This window comes from Rana temporaria, chromosome 11, assembly GCF_905171775.1.
Source record: "Rana temporaria chromosome 11, aRanTem1.1, whole genome shotgun sequence".
Taxonomy (NCBI): Eukaryota; Metazoa; Chordata; class Amphibia; order Anura; family Ranidae; genus Rana; species Rana temporaria.
The window spans coordinates 117,369,872-117,396,191 of NC_053499.1; the positions used below are offsets into that span (position 1 = coordinate 117,369,872).

At 43.5% G+C, this 26,320-nt stretch overlaps 1 protein-coding gene across 1 annotated transcript in view; it reads left to right on the top strand.

Annotated features, from left to right (window-relative positions):
• The first annotated feature begins 6,124 nt into the window (after window positions 1-6,124).
• LOC120917545 overlaps window positions 6,125-26,320 on the top strand; it is a 120,873-nt gene continuing 100,677 nt past the window's right edge. The window contains exon 1 of the mRNA XM_040328915.1: window positions 6,125-6,380. The gene's annotated coding sequence lies outside the window, so the exon portion shown is untranslated. The remainder of the gene's footprint in view (window positions 6,381-26,320) is intronic.

The window sequence follows — 26,320 nt, forward strand, 5'->3', positions numbered from 1 at the left end:
CCTATACTGATTTTTATCTGTTTGTTTTTTTATATAATTTTACATTTTTAATAATTTTAATTATTTTAACTATTTTTGTTTATAATGCATTTAATGTCACTGTTTTATATTTTTCAACTGCTTATTTTTCTAATTGATATTTCAAAATACTGTTTGATATGTACTCTTCTGGAAAAAAAATCAATAAAAATACAATTTAAAAAAACAAAAATGACACAAATAATTCATAGAACATAATCTTTAATGATATATTTAGATTTTTTTTCTACACAGCCACCAGATAATTGTGTAGATTTTTTTTAACAATTACCAAGTTACAAATGCCTATTCAATCAGTAATTTCTTGCTGGGTGATCCTGAAATTGTTCTTAGGGCCAGTTCACACCAGATGCAGTTCTGTGCAGTTCCGTTTTTTCTGCACCAATACAGTCAGTTCGGGAACTGACTGGAAACTGACTGCACTGGTGTGAACTAGAGCCATTGGAATACATGGAAGACACTGTGCCTCTTACTAAATACCTTGGACTGTCTACTTTCCAAAAATGGGTCATTTGGGGGAAATCTTTTCTTGGAGGAAAGAGAGAAGAGTAATAAAGACAGGGAAGAGGGAAAGGGGGAGGTGCTAGAAGTAAAAGAAAAGCCACAGGGATGCTGATGATGGCAACGGGTCTCCAGTATGGAGTTTTGGGTGGGTTTATTAAAGAAGCTGAAAGAGGTGGAGGGTTTGGTCGTTCGAACTCTTACAGGGAGTAATAGTGCACGTATGGGAGTTTATATTTCTGTTGGATGTCTTTGCTATTTTTGTCATCTCTTTGTTACACTGATTATGTGCTATGTTGCTTATTAACCAGTTCCCGACCCCCGCATGTACATATACGTCCACAATATGGCACGTACAGGCACATGGGCGTACACGTACGTCCTCGCCTATTAGCGGGTGGGGGGTCCGATCGGGACCCCCCCCCGCTACATGCGGAGGTCGGGTCCGCTCGGGGAGCGATCCGGGACCACGGCGCGGCTATTTGTTTATAGCTGCTCCGTCGCGATCGCTCCCCGGAGCTGAAGAACGGAGAGAGCCGTGTGTAAACACGGCTTCCCCGTCCTTCACTATGGCGGCGCATCGATCGCGTCATTCCCTTTATAGGGAAGACACGATCGATGACGTCATTCCTACAGCCACACCCCCAAACAGTTGTAAACACATACTAGGTGCACCCCAACTCCTACAGCGCCACCTGTGGTTAACTCCCAAACTGCAACTGTCATTTTCACAATAAAGAATGCAATTTAAATGCATTTTTTGCTGTGAAAATGACAATGGTCCCAAAAATGTGTCAAAATTGTCCGAAGTGTCTGCCATAATGTCGCAGTCACGAAAAAAATTGCTGATCGCCGCCATTAGTAGTAAAAAAAATAAAAATAATAAAAATGCAATAAAACTATCCCCTATTTTGTAAACACTATAAATTTTGCGCAAACCAATCGATAAACGCTTATTGCGATTTTTTTTACTAAAAATAGGTAGAAGAATACGTATCGGCCTAAACTGAGGAAAAAAAATGTTTTTATATATGTTTTTGGGGGATATTTATTACAGCAAAAAGTAAAAAATATTGCTTTTTTTTCAAAATTGACGCTCTATTTTTGTTTATAGCGCAAAAACTAAAAACCGCAGATGTGATCAAATACCACCAAAAGAAAGCTCTATTCGTGGGGAAAAAAGGACGCCAATTTTGTTTGGGAGCCACGTCGCACGACCGCGCAATTGTCTGTTAAAGCGACGCAGTCCCGAACTGTAAAAACACCTTGGGTCTTTAGGCTGCATATTGGTCCGGGGCTTAAGTGGTTAAACACAGTATAATGTCAGAGATACCAGTTTGCTCCTATTAGTGCAATATTGGAAGAGGTCTGATACATTCTAGAAAATGTTTCATGAATATTTTTTTAATATATATCTGTCGACATACTTCCATACATTTAGGAATTCAGAAAGTAGAGCAACCCAGGAAGGAAAGAAACATGCCACAGCAAAAAAAAATAAAATGGGCATGGCTAAAAAAAACAGGGTCTGAGCTTACTCATAGTACACTTAGATGCTGCACAGTTCTTGTGCCCACAAATGAATCACACACAAATTACTGTACCATATTCAAGGCATACATATACCTAAAGGATCTTTAAAAAAAAAAAAAGACTACAGACTATTAGCTATGGCTATGTTCACACGCGTCCTGATGCGGTTTGCAGTCAGTTTTTAAAAGGTGTCCGGTGTAGTTTTGTTTACCGGTTCAGGTGCATTTTTACTTGAATTTGCACCTGAACCAGATCTAAAATCTCTTTTTAAAAATGGACTGCAGCCACCCAGACATGTGAAACGGCAGCATTGCAACAACGCATCCCATTTGCATATACTGTGTGTGACGCTTTGTCTGAGCCTTAACTTAAATAAGAACTTCATCAAAACTATTGGAACTACTTGACGAGCAAGTGTTGAGACAGTAAACACTTGGGTCAGGAGTATGCAGAGGCCAGTACTATGTAATGGACAACACAATGCACAGAGTACAGTGGTCAGCGCAGCGGTATGTTTCATAGAACTCTTATATTGCTGGTCAGCAGCAGCAAAAATGTTCTGCGCCTGTGGTCAGTGGAAGTAAAAAAATTGTTGATCAGTGAGAGAAAAAATGTCACTGGGAGGGAAGGGAAAAAAAATAACAGTCTTATAGTGCTCCCCGATAATGCTTCTCTGTCTTTTAGTGCTCCACCATAGTGGTCATATTCACTGTCAGTGACAGTGCTCCTGCCATATTACTCTTATCTTGTTTGCAGTGACAACCGCCCCCAACACCACATCTATAGGTAGAGGAATATTTATTACCCCCCCTCCATCCTGCCCCACCTCTGACCACCAGTGCTCTCTGGCATGTGAGGAGAACCTCACCATCCTCGCATACAGTGCACTACTGATGATATCAGAATAGCTTTAAGTGAAGCAATGTAACTATGCATATATCATGCCTGTGGGATGCCTCCAGGAGCTGGAAATTACTGAATTAGACACCGCTACTCCAGTGATGTCCACTTCTAGGTCCTGTGCTGAGTGGCTGTCCTGCTCCATTGTGAACACAGAAGGTCCCTTACTAGGCAATGACCCTATTCAGAGAATGGTTTGCATTTTCTCAGTGAATGCAAAGGCGTGGTGTTCCCTACTTGCGTCTCCACCTTGTTCAATCAGAGTATGCTTTACATTCATTGAGGAAATGCAACGCAATCTCTGATTGGGGCCAGTGCAGAGTGGGGGACCTCCAGTGTTTACAATTCAGCAGGGCAGCCACTCAGCAAGTAGCTATGTCTACTACTAGGATTACCACCTTTTCTTCAAGCCAAACCCGAACACTTTAGCACCCTGGGACACCTTTGGGTGCCCCAAAGAGAGTAGTAATGTGGTTCTGCAGCGAACAGTGGGTGTAGCCAAATTGCTCTTGCTGACATCATCACCCTGCCCTCAGTGATGCCAAGCCTGCCCCCAGACAGCTGTCAGATTTGTGTGTAACTATCTTGGTTACTTGGGGAGCCACAGCCTGGTCTGAATAATGTGTCTGGGTTTCAGTCCGCCTAAAACCCGAACACATAATTCGAAATCTTGACTGTCGTGGAGGATCCCAGACAGGTGGCAACCTTATCTACTACAGTGATTTCCAGCTTCTGAAGGGATCCATGGGTATGGTATATGCATAGCTACATAGGACTAATTTAAACATGTAAAATAATTCATACAGTTAGGTCCATATGTATTTAGACACGGGCACAATTTTTTTTTCAAGGTATTTACCAAATTACATTCAAGCTATAGTTATATAATGGATATGGGCTGAAAGTGCACGCTCTCATGTTTAATTTGAGGGTTTGTACATCCAAATCGGAGGAAGTGTTTAGGAATTGTAACTATTAAGAATAGTCATCCCCCCTTTTTCAAGGGACCAAAAGTAATTGTACAATTGAATCAAAAGCTGTTTCATGGCCAGGTTTGGGCTACGCCTTTGTTATTTCTTCATCAATTTAGCAGGCAAAAGGTCTGGAGTTGATTCTAAGTGTGGTATTTGCATTTTGAATCTATTGCAGTGAACCTACATCATGCATTCAAAGGAACCGTCCATGCAAGTGAAACAGGCCATCGTAAGGCTTCTAAAATGAAACAAATCCATCAGAGAGATAGCAGCAATATTAGGAGTGGCTAAATCAACAGTTTGGTACATTCTGAGGAAAGAAGAACGCACTGGTGAGCTCAGCAACATAAAAAGGCCTGGACGTCCACAGAAGACAACAGTGGTGGATGATGGCAGGATCCCTTCTATCGTAAATAAAACCCATTCACAACATCCAGACAAGTGAAGAACATTCTCCAGGAGGTGGGCATGTTCTGCAATCAAGAAAAGACTTCACGAGAGCAAATGCAGAGGGTTTACTACAAGGTGCAAACCATTCAGAAGCCTAAAGAATAGAAAAGCCAGATTAGACTTTGCCAAAAAACATCTAAAAAAAGCCAGACCAGTTCTGGAAAAGCATTCTTTGGATGGATGCAACTAAGACTAATCTGTACCAGAAGAAAAAATAGTAGAAAAGGCTTGGAACAGCATATGATCCAAAGCACACAACGTCGCGTGCATGCTTGGCATCCAGTGGCACTGGGTAATTTGTGTTTATTGATGATGTGAAAGAAGCAGCTGGATGAATTATGCAGTGTTTTGAGATATACTATCAGCCTAGATTCAGCCAAATGCAGCAAAGTTGATTGGACGACGCGCCACAGTACAGATTGACAATGATCTAAAACACACTGCAAAAGCAACCCTAGAACTTTTGAAGGAAAATAAGTGAAATATTCGGCAATGGCCGAGTCAATCACCTGATCTCAACCCAATTGAGCATGCATTTTACTTGCTGAAGACAAAACTAAAGGCAGAAAGACCCACAAACAAAGAACAACTGAAGTTAGAGCCTGGCAAAGCATCAGAAAGGAGGAAACCTAGTCTTTGGTAATGTCTATGTGTTCCAGACTTCAGGCAGTCGTTGCCAATAAAGGAAAAAATGTACATTTTATTTATGATTATAATAGTTTATCCAATTACATTCGAGCCCCTGAAAATGGAGGGACTTTGTATAAAAATGGTTGTAGTTCCTAAAATTTGTACTTGATATTTATGTTCAACCCCTTGAATTAAACCTAAAATCTGCACTTCAAGTTCATTTGGATTGTTTTTATTTTATTCTGGTGGCATACAGAGCCAAAAGTATGAAAATTGTGCATGTGTCCTAATATATATGGAACTAACTGTACCTGGAATTTATTCTTTAAATTTTTTTTTATTCAATTGTAAAGGATAAAGCAATATTGCAGCTAGTATAATGTTTTCCACATAGTAAATAGAAAACTTAGGGCCAGATTCACAGAAGAAGTACGCCGGAGTATCTACTGATACTCCGACGTACTTTCAAATTTGCAGCGTCGTATCTTTAGTTTGAATCCTCAAACCAAGATACTTCGGCGCCCGCTGGGTGGAGTTCGCGTTGTTTTCAGCGTCGGGTATGCTAATTAGCTGTTTACGGCGATCGACGAAGGTACGCGCGGTCGTCGCATTTTCTTACGTCGTTGCTAGTCGGCTTTTCCCGGGGTATAGTCAAAGCTGCTATTTCTTGGCCTATCTTTAGACTTGCCATGTTAAAGTATGGCCGTCGTTCCCGAGTCGAATTAAAAATTTTTTTTTTTTTGCGTAAGTTGTCCGTGAATAGGAAAGGACGTAGCTCACGTCGACGTTCAAAAAATCACGTCAGTGCAACGTAATTTCGCACAAAGCACGGCGGGAAATTTCAAAACGGAGCATGCGCAGTCGGTTCGGCGCGGGAACGCGCCTAATTTAAATGATCCACGCCCCATTTGAATTAGGCGGGCTTGCGCTGGAGGGATTTACGCTACGCCGCCGCAACTTTACAGGCAAGTGCTTTGTGAATCAAGCACTTGCCCGTAAAACTTGCGGCGGTGTAATGTAAATGCTATACGTTATGCCGCCGCAAATGTACATGAATCTGGCCCTAACATTTTAATGTTTAGTGTAAAAACGTGTTCTAATGTTTCCTTCTCTATCTGATTTCACCTAAAAACATACTGGAAAGCATTAATGTGGTGTTCTATTTCACTTGTGGATAATGTGAAAACATTAACATCAACCATCAAGTCAAGCTGCATTTAATATTACCTATTAGCTCATGGTATTTTTAATTTGTGTTTCATTCAGACCCCCCTGGAGTCTCTTGACGAATCCTAGAACCGGCTGTATGCTCAAACCTTCCACAATTTTTCTTATGGACTGCAAGAAGCACAGGTATGGGTCTTGTATGTACCATGGCTTTTGTACTGTTTATTGGCATGGAAAGTTGGATCAGATTCTGAAAAGGGAGGCTGGATACCAAGGAGAAAAAATGTAAATGGCGTCATTAAGACTGGTTGCTGTTTCAAGATGTAAGTAGATTATTTATACACAAAATAGTTGTTTTAACCTCACAGACTGTAATGCCTGCAAGTTATTGGTAAATCTCGGTTTACACAGGGTCAACACAACTTCCAGCACGACTTTGGGAGGCAACTTGGACATGACTTGAGTATGAATCAGGCAACTTACAAGGCAACTTCAAGTTGCCTCCAGGACAGTACAAGGCAACTTCAAGTCGCCTCCAGGACAGGAGACTTTTTCAGTGGCCAATCAAACAACAATCAGCTCTGTGGAAGGGAGGGAGTGGTTTGCCTGAGAAATGTATGTTATCTTCCTGTATTGTTGCTTCAGTTAAGACAGTGATCAGACTTCTGAGGCAACTTCCATTGAAATCTATGGGTACAAGTTGCCTACAAGTCGGATTAAAGTAGTACAGGAATCTTTTCTGAAGTCGGAGCGACTTCAGTAGTGTACATTAAGACGGCTACATTCACTTCTATTGATTTTCTCAACCGCGCGACTTGGGACGACTTCGGGAGACTTCAAGTCGGATCCAAGGTCGCCCCTGTGCCAACCGGCTCTTTGACTTAATGAACAATAGACACATTACTGGTAACAACCTCAGTCATCATTAACCACTTAACACACGCCCGCCATCAAATGACGGCGGGCGGAATGCTCTATTGTTCCAAAAGGACGTCATATGACATCCTGTCATTTAAAGCCTCTATGGCGCGTGCGCACCCGTTGCGTCACTGGGAACACAGTGCGCGTGCCCGGCGGCCGCGATGGCCGCCGGGCACCCGCGATTGCCCAGTAACTGAGCAGGAACGTGGAGCTCTGTGTGTAAACTCAGAGCTCCACGTCCTGTCAGGAAGAGGAGACCGATCTGTGTCCCTTGTACATAGGGACACAGATCGGTCACCCCCCCTCCCCCTACAGTTAGAACACACAATAGGCTACACATTTAACCCCTTCCCGGCCCCCTAGTGGTTAACCCCTTCCCTGCCAGTCACATTTATACAGTAATCAATGCATATTTATAGCACTGTTCACTGTATAAATATGAATGGTCCCAAAAATGTGTCAGATGTGTCCGCTATAATGTTGCAGTCCCGAAAAAAATGCATATCGCCGCCATTCCTAGTAAAAAAAATAAATAAAAAAAAAATCATTATGTCCCCTATTTTGTAGGCAATATAACTTTTGCGCAAACCAGGTTGTTGCAATTTTTTTTTTTTTTACCAAAAATATGTAGAATAATACGTATCGGCCTAAACTAAGAAAAAATTATTATTTATTTTTTAAATGGGATATTTATTATAGCAAAAAGTAAAAAATATTGTGTTTTTTTTTTTTTTCAAAATGTACGCTCTTTTTTTGTTTATAGACCAAAAAATAAAAACCGCACAGGCGATCAAATACCACCAAAAGAAAGCTCGATTTGTGGGGGAAAAAAGGACGTCAATTTTGTTTGGGAGCCACGTCGCACGATCGCGCAATTGTCAGTTAAAGCGACGCAGTGCCGGAAGCTAAAATCTCGTCTGGGCAGGAAGGGGGTGTAGGTGCACAGTAGGCAAGTGGTTAAAGAGGAAAAATTACAAAGGAGGGAGGAAAAATAAAACTTAAATATAATATTAATAGTTTAATAATTAACACAGCATCAGGTAGAGCTATGGATTGCCACTGCCTTGTATAAAAAAATAAAAGCCTGTGAAGTACAACAGAAAAAGACTTGCAAAAATACAATGTTATAAATGGCAAAATCAACAATAACAGAATTTTTTTTTTCAAATATTTACGGTAATTTTTCTTTCCTGATGAGCCCCATGTCAGCACAGCTGGGTACAGGCTCTGCCCACCGCACGCCCACAGGACTTAACTCGTATACATTTTTCCCTCACCTCAGCCTCAGTCTTTCGTAACTATTACTACTTAACTAGGTGGGTTCTGTGCTGACATGGAGCTTGTCAGGAAAGGAAAATTACAGTAAGTATTTGAATTCAATTTTCCGTTTTTTCTGACAGCTCCATGTCAGCACGGCTGGGAATTCACTAGCAAAAACAGGGGAGGGATAATGATACATACTCCTCAAAGCCAAGAATCTGAATATTTTGGTGTCCACATAGCCGCATTGCAGATAGTTTGAAACACCCGGCCTGCTGTCACTCTCATGGTCTGGACCCTTCTAGTGAGAGTGCCGTGATTCTCCAGGCCAAGGAGATGAGGTTACCAACCAAGAGACAATAATCTTGCTGAAAGCCGTAAAATCATTATGTGTTCCACCTGAAAATGACAAACCGATGCACAGACTTGCTGATGGCAGGAGTCGCTTTGATTAAATATTTTAGAGCTTAGCCCACATCCGATGGGCTAACTTCTTGAGTACTCCCCAAAGGGAATGTAGGAGAAACACCTCTTGAGGCTAAGGTGAGGGAAAAATGTATACGAGTTAAGTCCTGTGGGCATGGGGTGGGTGGAGCCTGTACCCAGCTGTGCTGACATGGAGCCGTCAGGAAAAAGGTCAGTTCATGTGATCCAATTGAAAATTCAAACACTGCATTCATGTAATGTAATGACTTCACAAGCGCTTGACAGAAGCAAAAAACAAGCACCTGTGTACAAGTAGGTAGCTGATAAAAACAAGCAATAAATTACTTTTAAGCTGAATCTATTGTGCTTTTTTATATTTTATAGTGTTAAATAAATGTATATGTTTTTTTTTTTTTTTTAATTACCACATGCTGCAGTCAGATGAGCATGCTACTAATTTACTACAATGTTATAAATAGCCTGTATACGTTGATCTCTTGCCATTCACTTCTATTTACAACATGCACAATTGAATGAGCGAGTCCAAAGAGTGACACCTCCCACCCTTTCCTATCTGCTAGCTTGTACATACCCATGCTTCCTTATTGGAAAGTCCAATATGCTTTGCCAAATCATGGAAATACCTTTTTAATAAATGTTTATTTGTTAAAATAATGCAAAAAATAAAGTAAAAGAACAGTTTTAAAACCTAAATGGCAAAACCCCATTATAATTTCCTTTTTAAATATGATTTTGTCTGTGCAAAGTTATGTTGAGGAAGAAAACAATAAATGCACAAATAAAAAAAAAACACTCCAGTAGTAACATACCTGCAATTGTTGGTTATTATTTGGTGAAATTAAAATGCTTATAAAAGAACACACAAATGTGTTTTAGCAATCGCAGTATGGAAGTATTGCAGTTACCTTGGTATCAGTTTACAAAAGTCATTTTTTTTTTATAATTTGCTACCAATTTGTGCAGATACTATTTGTAGCTGTGTTCATTGTGAAGTAGAGACCGTAGACGGTGCAGGAAAGAAATTTGCACGATTCCCCCATCAACACGGACAGTGCTGACATGGTAGTCCCTCTTGCTGAGACATTGTATTCCCCCAGGGGGGGCCGCTAGCGATAATTGCAAATAAATCCAGCAGGCTGGTTGTACCCAAGTTGCTCGATCAATCAGCTTGGTACATTCAGCCTGCCCATTCATGGTTTGCATCTTGGCCGGTTCCTGCTGAACCGGAGAAGATTTGAACCATCTATGGCCGGCCTAAGTGTTCTGGTCCTACATGATTTCAGGAATTTGATTTAAATTATCCTGCTATTGAATGGTTAATTTGAACATGTCTCATATTAGAATAATGTTTAGTCATGCTTTGAAACTTTCACCCTTATTATTTTGATGTAACCTCCATTGGGCCCAATCATTTCAATGGCATCTTAACTGAAAAGAAAAACTGAACACTTTTAAATATTCAGCATGAGAATAATCATCCTCGTCCAGGCTCTTGTCAGTATATATAAGTGCTGCGTGGAATTTTGAATGTTTTCATTGTGTACACTTTCCAAACATTCATAAACAGTGTTTGCTTTTGTTTGATATTTGTGGGTTGCAGATGCTGAGCCTCCAGGCTGGCGCTATAGAGAGTGACTGTTATAACATTTGAACAGCTTGTGTACAGGGACACCAACAGAGTGCCCCACCTTCGCAAGGTCCAATCTGAAGCCATTGAAGTAAAGCCTACTATAGTAAATTTAAAGGAACCTTTTTTTGAGAGAAACACGTGCAGGCTGTCATTGCTGACATCTCTGATAATGCTTGAAATCTGGCTTCACCAGAACAATATGCAGATAAGGACTTAGTGACTCTGGGGTTGATTTACTAAAGGCAAATAGACTGTGCACTTTTAAAAATGCAGTTGCACTCTGCAAGTGCAGTTGCGCCAGAGCTTAGTAAATGAGGGGAAGCTCTGCTGTCTTTCATCATACAATCCTGTGCAAACAAAAATGCGCTTTGCCGGTAGTTCAGTCGCGCTGCCCATTCATTTCAATGGGCAGCTGTGGTGGAGGTGTACACCGCTCCTTCACCACTCCAAAGATGCTGCTTGCAGGATTTTTTTTTTAACATCCTGCCAGAGCATCGCCTCGGTGTGAAAGCCCTCAGGTTTTCACACTAACTCTGCAGGAGAGCCGTTTTTCAGGCGCTATTTTTAGCCCAAAAGCACCTGAAAAACGCCCCATTGTGAAAGGGGTCTTATGCACTCACCAGATGGCTAAAAACAATGGTGTGTATAATAGATAGTTCTGTTTTGCCAGACAATCCTCGGTACTCCACCTACAGGCCACAGCATCAAGCTCCTAGCCGTAAAAAAAGCTCACACCGTGAATCCCAGAGATGGAGCATATAGTGCAGTATTTTTATTGTAAATAAAATCGCCAGTACATAAAATATCCGCATGGTAAAACACAAAAAACAGTCCGACACCCGGAAATGGCGGTGTGATGTCCGCATGTAAAGGCCCTTTCCTTTTTTGCAAGCTAAATTTCATCCATTTAAAGTTTAGATCCACCTTAAAGCCCAACTTTGGGAAACTTAAAAAATTATCGCGCAGCTGCACTGCAAGTGTTATTTGCTCGTTTAAGTTTAGTGGACTTGTTAAAGGTGATTTACTTACACAATCCTCTGTGCTACTAGATGAGTCCCTGCAGTGTCTTTTCCCCTGCGCTACAGCGATCTAAGGTCCTAATGTCATCAAGACCAATGAAGGGTTCATAGTCCTGCACTGGATGTGATGATGCAGAGGGACAGTTCCCGCTGAAGCATGGGGAAGCACTATCTTCTAAGGGATCAGAGGATCAGGTAAATAAAAGTGCTACCCCCACTGTAAGGGATCATTTTCACAATTTGTGGAGGTAGGCTTTAGGTGTGCATATATAAAAAAAATTAGCGTGACAAGTGAGAAATATATTTCCTTTATGTACTAGAAATTCATAGATTGAATTTGGATTGTGATGTCCTAATTTCAACCAGAAAAAAAAAACCATACAATCTTATGCCCTCAGTTGATCCAGAGAAAACAGGGTTGGTGAGTTTTAAGAGTTGTAGTTGAATGTACAGTGTTTGAAAAGATTGAGAATGTAACATTTTTTTCGACTGTTTTGTACAGATATTCATCTTTCACCCTCCTTCTTTTTTTATTATTTTCTCTTTGTACTAATTCTTCTGTTTTGTACGTTATTTTAAATCAAGTTATGACAAATACAAAGCTTTTAATATGGGTTTTAAGTTATATTTGAGTTAATAGCATTTGGTTACTAATTATGCAACATATGCGTAGAAGGAAGGTGATTGGTAGGTAGTGATATTTTTAATTGTTGTATGTCCCAATGACTAAGCACTGTTACATGAAATGTATCCGAGTTGTTCTCAGCAGTTCTAAATAAATCTTTAAAGAGCAGCAGAAGTAATGTGTGGGGTGTTTCTATATTTGAAGCATTGCCCTCCTGCTTGATGTCACGGAGGGAGCTGACTGGACCGGCATTCTATTTGTAAATTGGAAGGATTGTTGTGTGTATTCATTTTTGTAAAATTCACTATGCCAATTGTTATTTTACTTTATTTATTTTGATAATTTGTGTTTAGTCAGAGCATTCATTTGTAGTGGTTTATTAGGGAATTTATTCGCTGTTGATTTCTCCTTTGCTCATTGGTGGACACAGCTGTTTGATAATCACCAACTGGGTATATTGCCACCTGCAGAAGTAGGGATGCTGTTTTCACTAAAAGCAAAAAACAGCCCACTGCTGTGTTAAGATACAGATTTTGTTTCCTCTTGGAAATACAAAGTTCCTTTTGTTTCTTTTCTTCAAACAAGTCGCTGGCTAGGTGGCAGACCAGATAATATATATCCTGGTAGCCCCCCCCCCATTACAGCCATCACCTGCATGCAGGTTCAGCTGTGATGGCCCAGTTTTTTTATGACCAGCCTGTGTGGTTTTTACCCTAGGCAGCACATGAATCGGCAGCCTGATGGTCTGTCAGTGTCTCCCTTACAGGCCTACAGTACCTCAGTTCCCACAGATGTTGGTATTCATTCACCATAACAGATGGCCATGGCTACTCCAATCCAGTGACGGCTGGTGTTCAAAATTTTTGGGGGGTGCAAACAAACTGAAAAAAAAAAAAAAAAAACATCAATTGCAGCCACTGTGCCCATCAAACGTAGTCACTGTGCCCATGAAATGTAGCCACTGTACCCATCAAACACAGCTACTGTACATATCAATTGCTGCCAGTGTGCCCATCAATTTTTTACACTGTGCCCATCAATTGCTCCTAGTGTGCCCATCAATTGCCACCAGTGTGCCCATCAATTGCCACTACTGTGCCCCAACAAATGCTGCCCGGCTTTTACCTGTCTCGCAGCGGGTCAGCGGCGGTGTCCTGCACGTCCTCCATGTCTTCTTCCATCCTCTCTCAGGCGTCCAATCACAGCACCTTACGTTTCAGCCAATTAAGTGACAGGTAACAGACCCGAGCACCTGATTGGCTGAGAGGCAGTTCAGTGTTAGCAAAGCGAATTCCTGAAAAGGGGGTGTCAGCGGCGACCATAAATAGATTCATGCATTGCATGAATCTATCTATGGTGATAGAGCAGTGCTAGGAGAGAGGGGGCGGCGCCCATGTGCCCCTTGTGGACGCACTGCCACTGTTCCAATCCAATCATCTACCTGCTCTCTTTTAATAAACAGGGGATGTTAACTACTTCCATACCGGGCATTTTCACCCCCTTCCTGCCCAGACCAATTTTTAGTTTTTCAGTGCTGTTGCACTTTGAATGACAATTTCGCGGTCGTGCGACGTGGCTCCCAAACAAAATTGACGCTCTTTTTTTCCCACTAATAGAGCTTTCTTTTGGTGGCATTTGATCACCTCTGCGGTTTTTATTTTTTTCCGCTAAAAACAAAAGAAGAGCAACAATTTTGAAAAAAAAAACACGTTTTACTTTTTGATTTAATAAATATCATAATTTTTTTTAAAAAAAAACAGTTTTTCCTCAGTTTAGGCCGATACGTATTCTTCTACATATTTTTGGTAAAAAAAAAAAAAAAATCGCAATAAGCATATTTGATCTGTTTGCGCAAAAGTTCTAGCATCTACAAAATAGGGAATAGAATTATGGCATTTTTATTTTTTTACTAGTAAGGGCAGCGATCTGCGATTTTTATTGAGACCGTGACATTGCGGCGGACACATCGGACACTTTTGACAATTTTTTTGGGACCATTCACATTTATACAGCGATTAGTGCTATAAAACTGCACTGATTACTATGTAAATGTGACTGGCAGGGAAGGGGTTAACACTAGGGGGCGTTGAAGGGGTTAATATGTTCCCTAAAGTGTGTTCTAACTGTAGGGGGAGGGGACCCCACAAGGGGAGGAGACCGATGTGTGTTCCTCTGTACTGGGAACACACATCGGTCTCCTCACCGCTGACAGGACATGGATCTGTGTGTTTACACACAGATCCACGGTCCTGCTGTGATTGCGGGCAATCGCGGCTACCCGGCGGACATTACGGCCTCCGGGCACGTGCACTGGGTCCCGAGCAATGCAGCAGGGGCGCGTGCGCGCCCCCTAGCCGCCCAGGAAGGCAAGGACGTCATATGACATCCACCCGGAGGGAGGGAGGGTTCCTGCCGACGTCATTTTAAAATGAAAGTGTTAATGTATGGGGAGTATGGAGGCTCCAGGGTTCCCATTAGTGGGGTGATTGTTGGAATTAGGGTCACTGTACTTTCGAGGCCTCTGCCCCTTGAAGTGACAGTGGTATTGCAGCGGATTTGATTTTGGTTGAGCGGTTCCCCCAAGTGAGGTTACTGTTGGGAGCTGATGCACTTTTGGGGTGCCTGCCCCTTTTAAGTCTTTGCTATTCAGACAGTAAGTGATCGCTCAATTTACAACAATCTGCTCTGTTTGATGGTGATAGGATGTGCAGCCATTATTACTGTCACTGAGGGTAGTGGGTCATTACTGTTTACTATTTTCTGGGGCTAGCAGTATGTAAGCTGAAGCTCCCAGCCATGTAGCATAAACTGCAGCCACCATGTTTGTACAGGGCGTATGCCCAAAGTACTGTCATCCTGTTGCTGGCTCTTAGGCTCCATTCACACCTCCGCGACAACGGCGTACGGCGTACGCGGCGTATTTTGCCGCGAGTGTGAAACTTTTTTTTTTTCAAATTCTTCCCATTGCTGTCAATGGGAGAACGCCAATGTCGCCTGAAAAAAAGAGTCCGGGACTTTTTTTCAGGCGACAGGCATACGGCGTCTATGAGATGTGAACCATCTCCATAGACAGCAATGGGAATTCCCCCCTCTAGCGGCACAAGCGTCCGGCGTCGGGCGTTTTGTCGCATAGATGTGAATGGAGCCTTAGTGTGCCTGTAGTCATGCCTGTTTACTAATGCTTAGAGGTGCTACAGAGTTTGGTGGGGTGCATTTGTTTCCCTTCTCTAGTGTTTGCTGGTCTCAAGAATGCTACAGGGTTAAAGAAATGGCACTACCTTTACTTATCTGGTCGCCAACTGCTGGGTCCAGGACCATGGGCTGTGATCAACCCCCTGCTGGAGGCTGAATCCTGCACTGTTACAGCTCATTGCCTTGAGGGGGTGACATGTCAGAGAATGGTATTCAGGCTTTCATGGGGCCCTGCATAACAGAGATCCCCTTTTTTGTCCCAAATGTACAGTGATAACAGGTGAGCCATTTTGAAATACCTGTAAACCATTACTTGCAGTATCATTGCTGTCATTCAGGTTACCTTCTCTCACTTTCAGGTAGGGATGGGCTGAACAAGCCCCTTTTCGGTTTGCACCAGAACTTTCGAACACCCCAAATGTTCAAACCTAAATAACAAATCCCATTAAAGTCAATGGAATCCGAACATCAAAAATTAAAAGTGCCCATTTAGAAGGCTTATATGCAAGTAATTGGGCATACAATGGTTATAGGGGTCCGGGTCCTGCCCGGGGGACATGCATCAATAAAAAAAAGTTTGTATAATATGTCATTTTTAAATGAGCAGTTATTTTTGGATTTTTAAAGTGAATACATGAAAATGAAAAATTCCTTCCAATATAGTGCCTGAGGGCCCCCTTAGTTTACCTGTAAAGTGGCAGATCTGTACCATGTCTAGAATCTGCTGCAGCAATAATTGCATTTATAAAGGCAAATAAAATATGATATTTGATCAGCAAAAGTTGGGGAGCCAGTGTGTATGATGAGGCCACAAGATAGTGCACTGGGAACAAGATTTGAGATATTTTGGATACATTCTGGTGTCACTTTGACTTTGGATAGAAGTAACGGGTAGGGTTGTCCCGATACCACTTTTTTAGGACCGAGTACAAGTACCGATACTTTTTTTCAAGTAGTCGCCGATACCGAATACCGATACTTTTTTTAATGTCATGTGACCGTTTTCAAACCACAATACAGACCAAAGATATTTTCTTTAGAATTATGAAGAACTGGTACATCATGGTGTGGGGCTGTTTTTTAGCATACGGTACTGGAAAACTACATCTCATTGAAGTAGTGATCACTGTCAGTGCAGCTCATCGGTGCCAGTGCCCAAAAGTGCAGCTAGCCAGTGCCACCTATCAGTGCAGATCAGTGCCCATTAGTGCATCAGTGCAGGGAGGCAGCTTATTAGTGCACCTATCAGTGCCATCCATTTATGAGTGCAATTCAATCAATGCCAGTGCCATCCAATGGTGCCATCCAATTTGTGTTCGATGTCACAAAAAAAATAAAAGTATTCTATTTTGGTATCGGGAGTATTTGCGCGAGTACGAGTACTAGCGCAAATACTCGGTATCGGTACCGATACTGGTATCGGTATCTGGACAACCCTAGTAATGGGTATAGAAAACTTGGTCTTTGGGTTTTGGTGGCGCCTTCCCACCGTAACCCTATAGAGGTACTCTTGATGAAAGCAAGAATTGACCTTGCTGTAAAAACTTGCAATGATATGCACCTGTCAAACAGGCGCTGACAAATTGGTCTTTGGGTGTTAGGGTCCTTTCACACTAGCGGACCGTTCGTCCGCTCATTAGAAGTCCGTTAACGGACTTGTAATGAATCCCTATGGGAACGCGTCCGTTAGCGGATGGAGCATCCGCTAGCGTCCGCGTCAGTCGGGATCCGCTTTTCCGAACGGAAGAAACCCTATTTTTCTTCCGTTCGGCGGAACGGACCGGATGCAGACGGACAGACGGTCCCATAGGGGACAGCGGAGCAGAGACAGGGCGGTCCCTGCACTGTGTGCGGGGACCGCCCTATCCGCCGACAGCTGAGCGGGGATCCCCGCGGACACACCGAGCGGACCCAGAAACGGTCCGCTCCGTGTGAAAGAGCCCTTAATTGTACTCATGAAACCTATACCAAAAACATTCTGCCAGATTAAATGATTAAACACCCTCAAAGCTAGGCAGCCTCAAAGTCCTGCAGAGATTTCACATCCAAAAAGACTTATGCCGCATACACACTTTCGGAATTTCTGATGGAAAAAGTCAGTTGGGAGCTTTCCATCGAATATTCTGACTGTGTGTATGCCCCATCTGACTTTTTCCATCTGAATTTCCGACAGACTTTAGATAGGAATAAAGGATCATGGGTTCAGATGCAATATGCACAATCCAGATCTTTTGTGATACTAGCAATGCAGTACTTTCACATACAATGGACATTCAATCGACTATACAATCAGGGTGGCTGAGGCGTAAGTTCTTGACAATTGCAGTGCTTGAAGTTTGGGTTCAACCAACTAGGCTAATTTATTGGCCCTGCAACCGAGCAATAAGAAACCACTATGAAATAGTGAGATTGTGTAGAAAAGGTTGAAGAACATCGACGCTGCTTTGCTGTAAAAATCAATAATGAAAGCATCTGAACCAAAGCAAGACATTTCAAATATACAATTTGAAGAAAAGGAAATTATCCAAATTGCCTTGTATGGACATCACCGCTGTCTGTTTAATGCAATACAGAATAGTTTATACATTTATGGTTGTGATTTAAGAGCTGACAGTTTAATTAAATAATGGTTTGGTGGCCATCATCTCTGGTTTCACCTTGCATAAAGATTACATCCAAACATGAATGCCTTCCTAAATAAGCTAATTTACTGGTGATGCTCTTGTGCATGGGTGCTCAACCTGTGGCTCTCCAGCTGTTGCAGAACTTCAAGTCCCATCATGCCTCTGCCTTTGGGAGTCATGCTTGTAACAGTCAGTAGCTTGCAATGCCTCATGGGAATTGTAGTTCTGAAACAGCTGGAGAGCCACAGGTTGAGCACCCATGCTCTTGTGATCTTTGATTTATTATGCAATATATTTATAAGCATGCTAAGGAATCCCATGATGAAGTAAGTGGAGGCAATGTCTTTCAGGCAGCCAGTGAGGATGCAAAGACCCAGGGGGGCAGCCGATCTCATGCATGGTGATCAGCTTCAGGTAAGTATTTTTTTGGAGGGGGAAGCTGCATCCTGAATGTTTTTACTTTCATACATGGAATAAAAAATAAGGTGGCAGGGTAGCTCTATTGCACGAAACAACGTATCTGTACATTCTTTCATGCAATAGGTAGTGTGGGCGCGTGCACCCTCCCGATGCACAAGGAGGAGCCAATGCGCGTGGCCGATGGCCACCCGCGATCGCTTTACAGAGAGGCAGAACGGGGACCTGCCTATGTAAACAAGGCTGATCCCCATTCTGACAGGGGAGAACATGGAGATTTTTTGTTCCTAGTAATCGGGAACAGCAATTTGTGTTCAAAACTTGAAGAGAAAATATGGACAGCCGCACACCAGAAAAACCTTAAAACTGACCGCGCAATTGTCAGTTAAAGCGACGCAGTGCCAAATCACAAAAAGTGGCCTGGTCTTTGACCAGCAATATGGTCCGGGGCTTAAGTGGTTAAACAGTGCCTACAGATGAAGATGGTATACTTGAATAAGAACATTAGAAAAATACACCTTTTTAAATCAGTTATTTAACAAAAACAAATTAACAAATGCTATAGTGTGCTGTGGAAAAAATAAGTACACAAATTAAACCAAATGCTAGTATTGCCCCCATGGCAGAAATTACCTTTGTAGGCAATTTGAAAAAACTGCCCACCAGTCTTTGATATTAAAACTTGAAGAGAAAATATGGACAGCCGCACACCAGAAAAACCTTAAAAAGGTGGCCTTTAATGGTAAAAGGAAAAAAGGCACTACAAAGCACAGCAAGCAGTGGGGTATGTAGCTGATGCATTTCGCACTAGGGTTCGGTGCTTAGTCATAGCTCTGTGAATGGTCTTCTGTGACCTGGCACGTGTCCCAGAAGTCTGTGGGAGGGAGAGGCAGGAGGAGAACTTCCACTTTCAATCGTCTAGTCGGGTTGAGGTGAAAGTGGGAAATCCTCCACCCCTCCTTCCCAAAAGCTCCATTCCACAAACAGGAGTGGGGAGGATGCCTTAAAGCGGAACTTCCTTTTTTGGGGAGAGCTCCGCTTTAACTCTTTAAAAGTCCATCATTCATCATCGTGTCAGTGATAAGTTAACAAACCTGTCACTGTATTTTTTTTTTTTTAGGTGCACCCAAACCAAAGACAAATAATAAAAGTAGTAAACAAAAAGCTCAAAAAACAAAAAAACTAAATGAATGCAGCTTGAGGGGCTATTTTTTTTTTCATTATTACATTTTTATTAGGATTAAACACATCCATTAAAATCAACATCATTTCACATATATTCCAATTTCTCAAAAATGAAAACCTATTTATGAACATCCTTATCGACATTACTTATCTCCCTCCCCAAACAAAACAAACAGACAAAAAAAATAAAAACATTAGTTATACATTTTCCCCTACTCATAGCCCTCCTCTCTCTCCCAAATATGCCATGTTCATTGTGCCTATATCCCCCTTTCTATCAATAAGCCCCCTTCACTCTATTACAAAAGTCTTTCAAAGGGTCCATCGTTAAACCCCCCCCAAAAAAAGACCAGAATAGTTTATAATTTCAAAGATTATGAGACTTCTGTAAGCCATATCTGAGTTCCATGGAATAGATAATTTAAGGGCGTTCATTCCATGGATAGCCTTTCAACCCATTGGTCGATCGCTTCCCAAAATATTTTAATCATGGGGCATGACCACCACAAGTGGAGAAAGGTACCTTTTTGCCCGCACCCCCTCCAGCATCTGGCATCTGCAGTCCGATACATTTGTGCCAATCTATAGGATAAGAAGAATGGATAGCCGCAGTCCGATGACCATTAAGGTTGTCTTTTATTCAAACGAACAGCAGGTACATCACATCACAAGGGTACAGCAATGGAAAAGGGAAACAGCCGACGTGTTTCGCACTGAACTAGTGCTTATTCTTGGCTAGAGGAGCGGTGATCTCTCTTTTCTCACTTTGTGCCAATCTAGCTGGAGTTCGGTACCACCTGACCTTGAGTTTGTATGACATCTCTTGGACCTGTGAACTTATAGACGTGGCGTGTGTAGATTCAATAAGCTTTTTATTCGTGCTGGGGTAAAGCCCTGATTTAGTTCTCCTTCCCATTCTCTAGTAAAATAGGGAACTGTATTGTTTTGTGTCCCGAGGACCAGTCTATACATTTGTGACAACAAATGTCTGGCACTTGATATATGCACACACATAGATTCAAATAGAGTGAAGGAGCTCAAAGGCCTTATTAAAGCTTGCAGCTTCTTAAAAAAACACACCAGTTGATGGTATCTCCGTTGAGGGGCTATTTAACCACTCGCGTGCCACAGGTTCGCCATCACTGGCCTAGGGAATAAAATGGCGGTTGTTACAATTTTTTATGTCGCACAGAATTTGCATGACAATTTTTCAAACGCGTTTTTTTCTAAAAAAAAAAAGTTTACGACTTAAAAAATAACAAAACTTTTTCTGTATGATGTGAAAGATGATGTTACACCAATTAACTAGATACCCAACATGTCACGCTCTAAAATTGTGCACCCTTGTGGAATGGCGCCAAACTTTGGTATTTAAAAATCTCTCAACAGGCGACAGTTTAATTTTAATTTTATTTTTTACAGTTTACCAGTTCAGAAGGTCTAGTGCTAAAATTGTTGCTCCCGCTCTATCGCACGTGGTGATACCTCACATGTGTGGTTTTAACAGCGTTTACATATGCAGGCGCGACTTACATGTGCATATGCATCTGTGTCGGCGCACACGGTGGGCGATTTACATTTTTTTATTTATTTATTTTACTTTAACTTTCTCTTTTATTCCTATTATTAGGAATGTAATCATCCCTTGTAATAGGAATGGTGCATGACAGGTCCTCTTTATGGAGAGATGTGGGGGTCTTTTTTCCGGGTCCCCCGATTGCATGGGGGCGAGCCCAGAGAAGCACCGGAGGGAGGGGGGATGTCCCCTCCCGCCGCCTGTAAGAACGATCAAGCGGCTGAACTGCCGCTATGATCATTCTTACAGTGCACAGAAGATATCTAAATGATGTCCTTAGGCTGGAAGTGGTGAACTGGAGTCTGCTCACATAATTGATTCTGTACTTGCCAAATATGCTGCAGAAATCTCCCTCCACTGAGTCTGGCTGCAACCATTTTAACTGAGCAGCTGAGGCTGCTGCCTGTTCACTTCCTGAATTTACAGAGGCACACTTCCAGCTCTGCAGTTCTCATTGGCCCCCTTATGACTCACCCCCCACCCTTCCTGGCAAACTCTCACGAGAGTGAGAGAGCTGTGCATGATGTCATAAGCCTAGACTTTTTACCAGACAAGAAACAGGAAGTGGGCTGTATAAGGTATTTACTGGCAGAATTTTTTTTTTCTACTATCGAAAGTTAAAACCACAAGGGCAGAGGATTTAATAGATGAAAAAATTACTGAAGTTACACTTTAAAGTCTTATGCAGCGTTAAAAACACTATAACTCTACCCTGTTACTATTTAAATAAATATATAAAATGAAGATTGCAAAGAAGATTGGTAAAAGTCATCTGTCTGGTGCTTGTAATGATAAACCCTGCTGCAATGAAGAAAAACTGTTACCCAAAAAATCTTCCTCTGCAAGGGTCGAATTCTTGACCACCACTGCACTCCCGGTTCCTCCCTGTCTCTGAGTAACTAGAGCACACTAGGGATGGGCAAACGGATTGGCTTGAGCATGAGTTTTTAGCCGAAGATTTGCCTGTTCGATCTTTCACGAAACACCTGAATTTGCAGTGTGTTCACCCCGACGAATACCCTGCAATGCATGGAGCACTGCACAGTGCATTCTGTTCCCTGATTGGGCAAAGCTTTGGTTGTTAAAGTGGAGTTCCACCCATTTTTTTATGTTTGTCTGTGCTGCATGCCCTAATCTCATAGGGCCAGATCCACAAAAGAGATACGCCGACTTAACTCGATTTTTCTAAATTTACACGGCGTGTATCTTTGCGCACGATCCTCAAAACGAGAAGCGCCTGAAATTCCGGCTTTTCCGTCCTACCTAAAAATATTACGCCGGCGCATTCTCGTGCGCAAATTACGCTAGGCACGCCGCTTTATTTGATAGGCAAAGATGCAAATGAGGGAGATAGGGCGATCCACAGAATTAAGTGTGTGCGCCGTAGATTACGCCCTGTGCGCACCTGTTAGTTTTCTGGTGGGAATTTACACTTTATAAAAGCAGCCCTAATTTTACACATGCCGTCTGAATGTCTGCTGAAGCAACACCATTGCTGAAGAGCTCAGCACACACACGTTCAGGACTGAAATCTCTCTGCCAAAATGCCAGGACCATCAATGATACTAGCTGCATTAGTCTCTATAGAGGCACAAAGAAGGATGAGGGCACAGAGGAGGAGGAGGAGGGCACAGGAGAGGGTATACCGCCCACGGCAAGATTTGTTTGGCATGCCTGCTTCTGAAGTTTACCGCAACTACAGATTTACCCGTGAGGCCATCCTGGAATTAACAACAATACTTCAGGATGATCTTACCAGCCCAACCCAACGCTCCCATGCACTGCAGCCACTCACCAAAGTACTTGCCACTTTGCATTTTCTGGCCACTGGCTCATTCCAACGCACAGGTGGAGGCGTGGCTGGGATGGCACAATCCTCCATCAGCAGGTGTGTGCACCAAGTGGTCCCTGCAATCCTGCGGCGCATGGGAAATCAGTTTCAAAAACCCACCCAGGAGGATCAGCGTTTAAAGACCATGACCGACTTTTATCACATTGCCAGATTTCCACGCACCATCGGGGCCATTGATTGTACCCATGTGGCACTACAACCACCCCATGATACTGAGCACATGTTCCGGAATCGTAAAGGCTGGCATTCCATCAATGTGCAAGTCATCGTAGATGCCCATGGCCTCATCTGGCACGTCTGTGCTAAATTTCCGGGATCCTGCCATGATAGTTATATTTACCGGCAGACCCAGATCTCAAGAGATTTTGACCAGAACATGTATGGAGACAGCTGGCTGATTGGTGAGTGACATGTGTGTCAGGTATGTCCCCCCCATGATGCTGACATCACAAGGGGCACATGCATGACTAATATCCTCCTGTCTTTTCCCTTACAGGTGACTCAGGATATGCCTTGGGACCTCATCTAATGACCCCATTCAGGAACCCCCAAACCCCAGGAGAGCAACGCTACAACCAGGCGCACATACGAACCCGGGGAGTGGTTGAACTGACCTTTGGGCTTATGAAGTCCCGCTTCAGATGCCTGGATAAGTCTGGGGGTACCCTGCTGTATTCCCCTGACTTTGTGTGCCAAATAATTGGGGCATGTTGTATACTCCACAACTTTGCCCTCAGAAGGGGACTGCATATTGACTTATGTGATGACCTGACCCCTGACCCAGGCAATACTCCCCCAACCAACTCTACCCGGTCTGCTGAGGGCACAGCAGCCAGGAGAGGCCTTGCCGAAGGCATTTTTTCCCAGTAAATGTACATGATTAATGTCACAATAAGAATGTATCTTTTCCCTGTAAATGCACATCAATAAAGTCACAATGATAATGCATGAATGCACACCACTGTGGTTCCTTGCACAGACACATCACATGCACATCGAATTGGATTAGATCCAAGTCCCCCCCCCCCCTTTGGGACTTGGGAGCAGTAACGCCACGCCACGGCTCCAATTATGTCACTGTGCATTCATACACCATTCAGGAACCTGGGATTGCACTTCTCCCTGGTCCTGGGGATCCCTTCTCCACCAAAACTGAGGGTGACACCCTTAATTAGGAATGCCACCCCCCCACATTCACACATCATTCACACACATAAATCAAATCATAAGTACAGAAGACCAAATTCAAAAAATAGAAAAAAAAAAAAAAATTGCAGAAACAAAAAAACAAAAGTATCCCAGCAAATTAATTAGCGCCGGCGATTGCTACGCCTTGGCTGGGCAGGGGCACGGGCAGGGGCACGGCCACGGGCACGGCCACGCCGTCGCGGAGGATGTCCATTGGGGGGGGGTGAGCTGGGGAAGGAGGAGCCTCCTGGGGGGGTAGAGCTGGGGAAGGAGGAGCCTCCTGGGGGGGTAGAGCTGGGGAAGGAGGAGCCTCCGGGGGGGGTTGAGCTGGGAAAGGAGGAGCCGCCCCTGCTGGCCTGCCCTCCATGGCCCCTGCAATGCGAGTGAGACAGGCAGTGAGGGCAGCCGCATTGGCCTGGCCAGACCTTGTATTGTCCTGCACAGCCTGGGTCAGGGCACTCAGCTCATGGGCCACGCGCGTTGTGGCGGTCTGTATGTCGTTCAAACATGTAATGACCGCCGTTGAGTTGGTGGCCACATCACCGAGTGCCTCCATCATTTCACCCTGGCTGTGCTCCATCTGCGTAAGTTTTTCCAGGATTTTTCCAAGAGTGCGGGTCTGCCGGGCATTGTCCTTCACCACACTGGCCGACAGACGCTCGCCCACAGCCACGGTCTCCTGGGTTGGCCCCCTGGCTGCCGCTGAGTCTTGCGGGCCTGGAGGAGGGGAGAGAGTGACCCTGGTGACTGGAGGCCTGTTGGGGGAGAAGTGGGAGGGGCTACCCCTGATGGTGGCCTGACTGGTGCCAGCCTCAGGGGTAGTCTCAGGGGAAGACTCAAAGGTCATCATATCAGTGGCCAGGAGGACTTCCCGGCCAATCTGCATATTTTCCTCCTCCTCCCCCTCATCATCCTCCTCCCACTCAACCTCCTCCCCCTCAACCTCCTCCCCCTCAACCCCCTCCCCCTCAACCTCCTCATGAGTGGAGGTTTGGCCAATCCCCTCCCCTGGGGAATCCTGCCCTTCTTGGGACTCATCATCAGCCTGTCTTGGGGGTGGTGCTGCAGCCTGGCCCGATGGGCCTGCAACCTCCTGGCCTCCAACCTCCTGGCCTCCAACCTCCTGGCGTGTAACCTCCTGGCGTGTAACCTCCTGGCCATCTGTGGAGGACAGAAAACAATCACATGTTTGAGGAACCACACACTTGGCACATCTTCTCTTCCCCCACCCACACATGCTAATCAACAGAGAATAAACAACAAAACCTACCTGTCCTCCTAGGAACATCTGACGTATAGCCAGGCAGGCCCACCACCTGCTGTGGGTGGAAACACTGGGCCACTGCCCATTCCTCCTCCGTCAGTCTGACTGGGCAGGGTCCCCCTCCTCCAGTGCCCCTGGTATGGGCGTCGATCCTTGCCATCTTATTCCGGACGACGCTTCTCAGATCATTTATTTTTTTCTGTATGCCAGCGGGGGTCCTAGTCTCCCCCCCCCCCCCCGCCGCATTGATCTGGTCGGTGATTTTTTTAAGAAGCTGCCTCCTCCTGGCCGGGGTGGTGTTCTGGCTCTCAGGGCCATGCAGAAATCGCCCATATTTCACAATGCCCCGAGCAAGAATTTGCTTCTCTCCCAGGGTGAAATTAAGCTTCCTGCGTTTGGGGGGCATCACATACACCACCCAGCAACAACAAACACACCCGACAATCAATCTACAATACACACCCAAAAACCAGACAAAATTATATACCACAAAAAACTAACCAAAATCTAAACACACAAGGACACAACTAATAGTAATTCAAAAACAAACACGCACCAACAAACAACCAAAAAACAATCACCAAAAAACAATCACCAAAAAACAAACACCAAAAAACAAACACCAAAAAACAAACACCAAAAAACAATCAGCAAAAACAATAACAAACAAATTAAATAAAGACACTTCTCAAAAACAAACAACAACTAGACTCTCCAACTCCTCAAACACTTTTCTCACAAACACAACTTACCAACACACAAACAAACAGAGCAGAAGCAAATTGCTCATGGAAGGGGAACAATGGGATATACTTTTGCAAGGGAAGAGTGTGTGTGTGGTGCTTTTTACACACAGGGCGATCCTCAAACTAAGTACACTTGGCCTTTTACCTATCTCACTGATTGCGCCGAGACCAGTTCTGCAC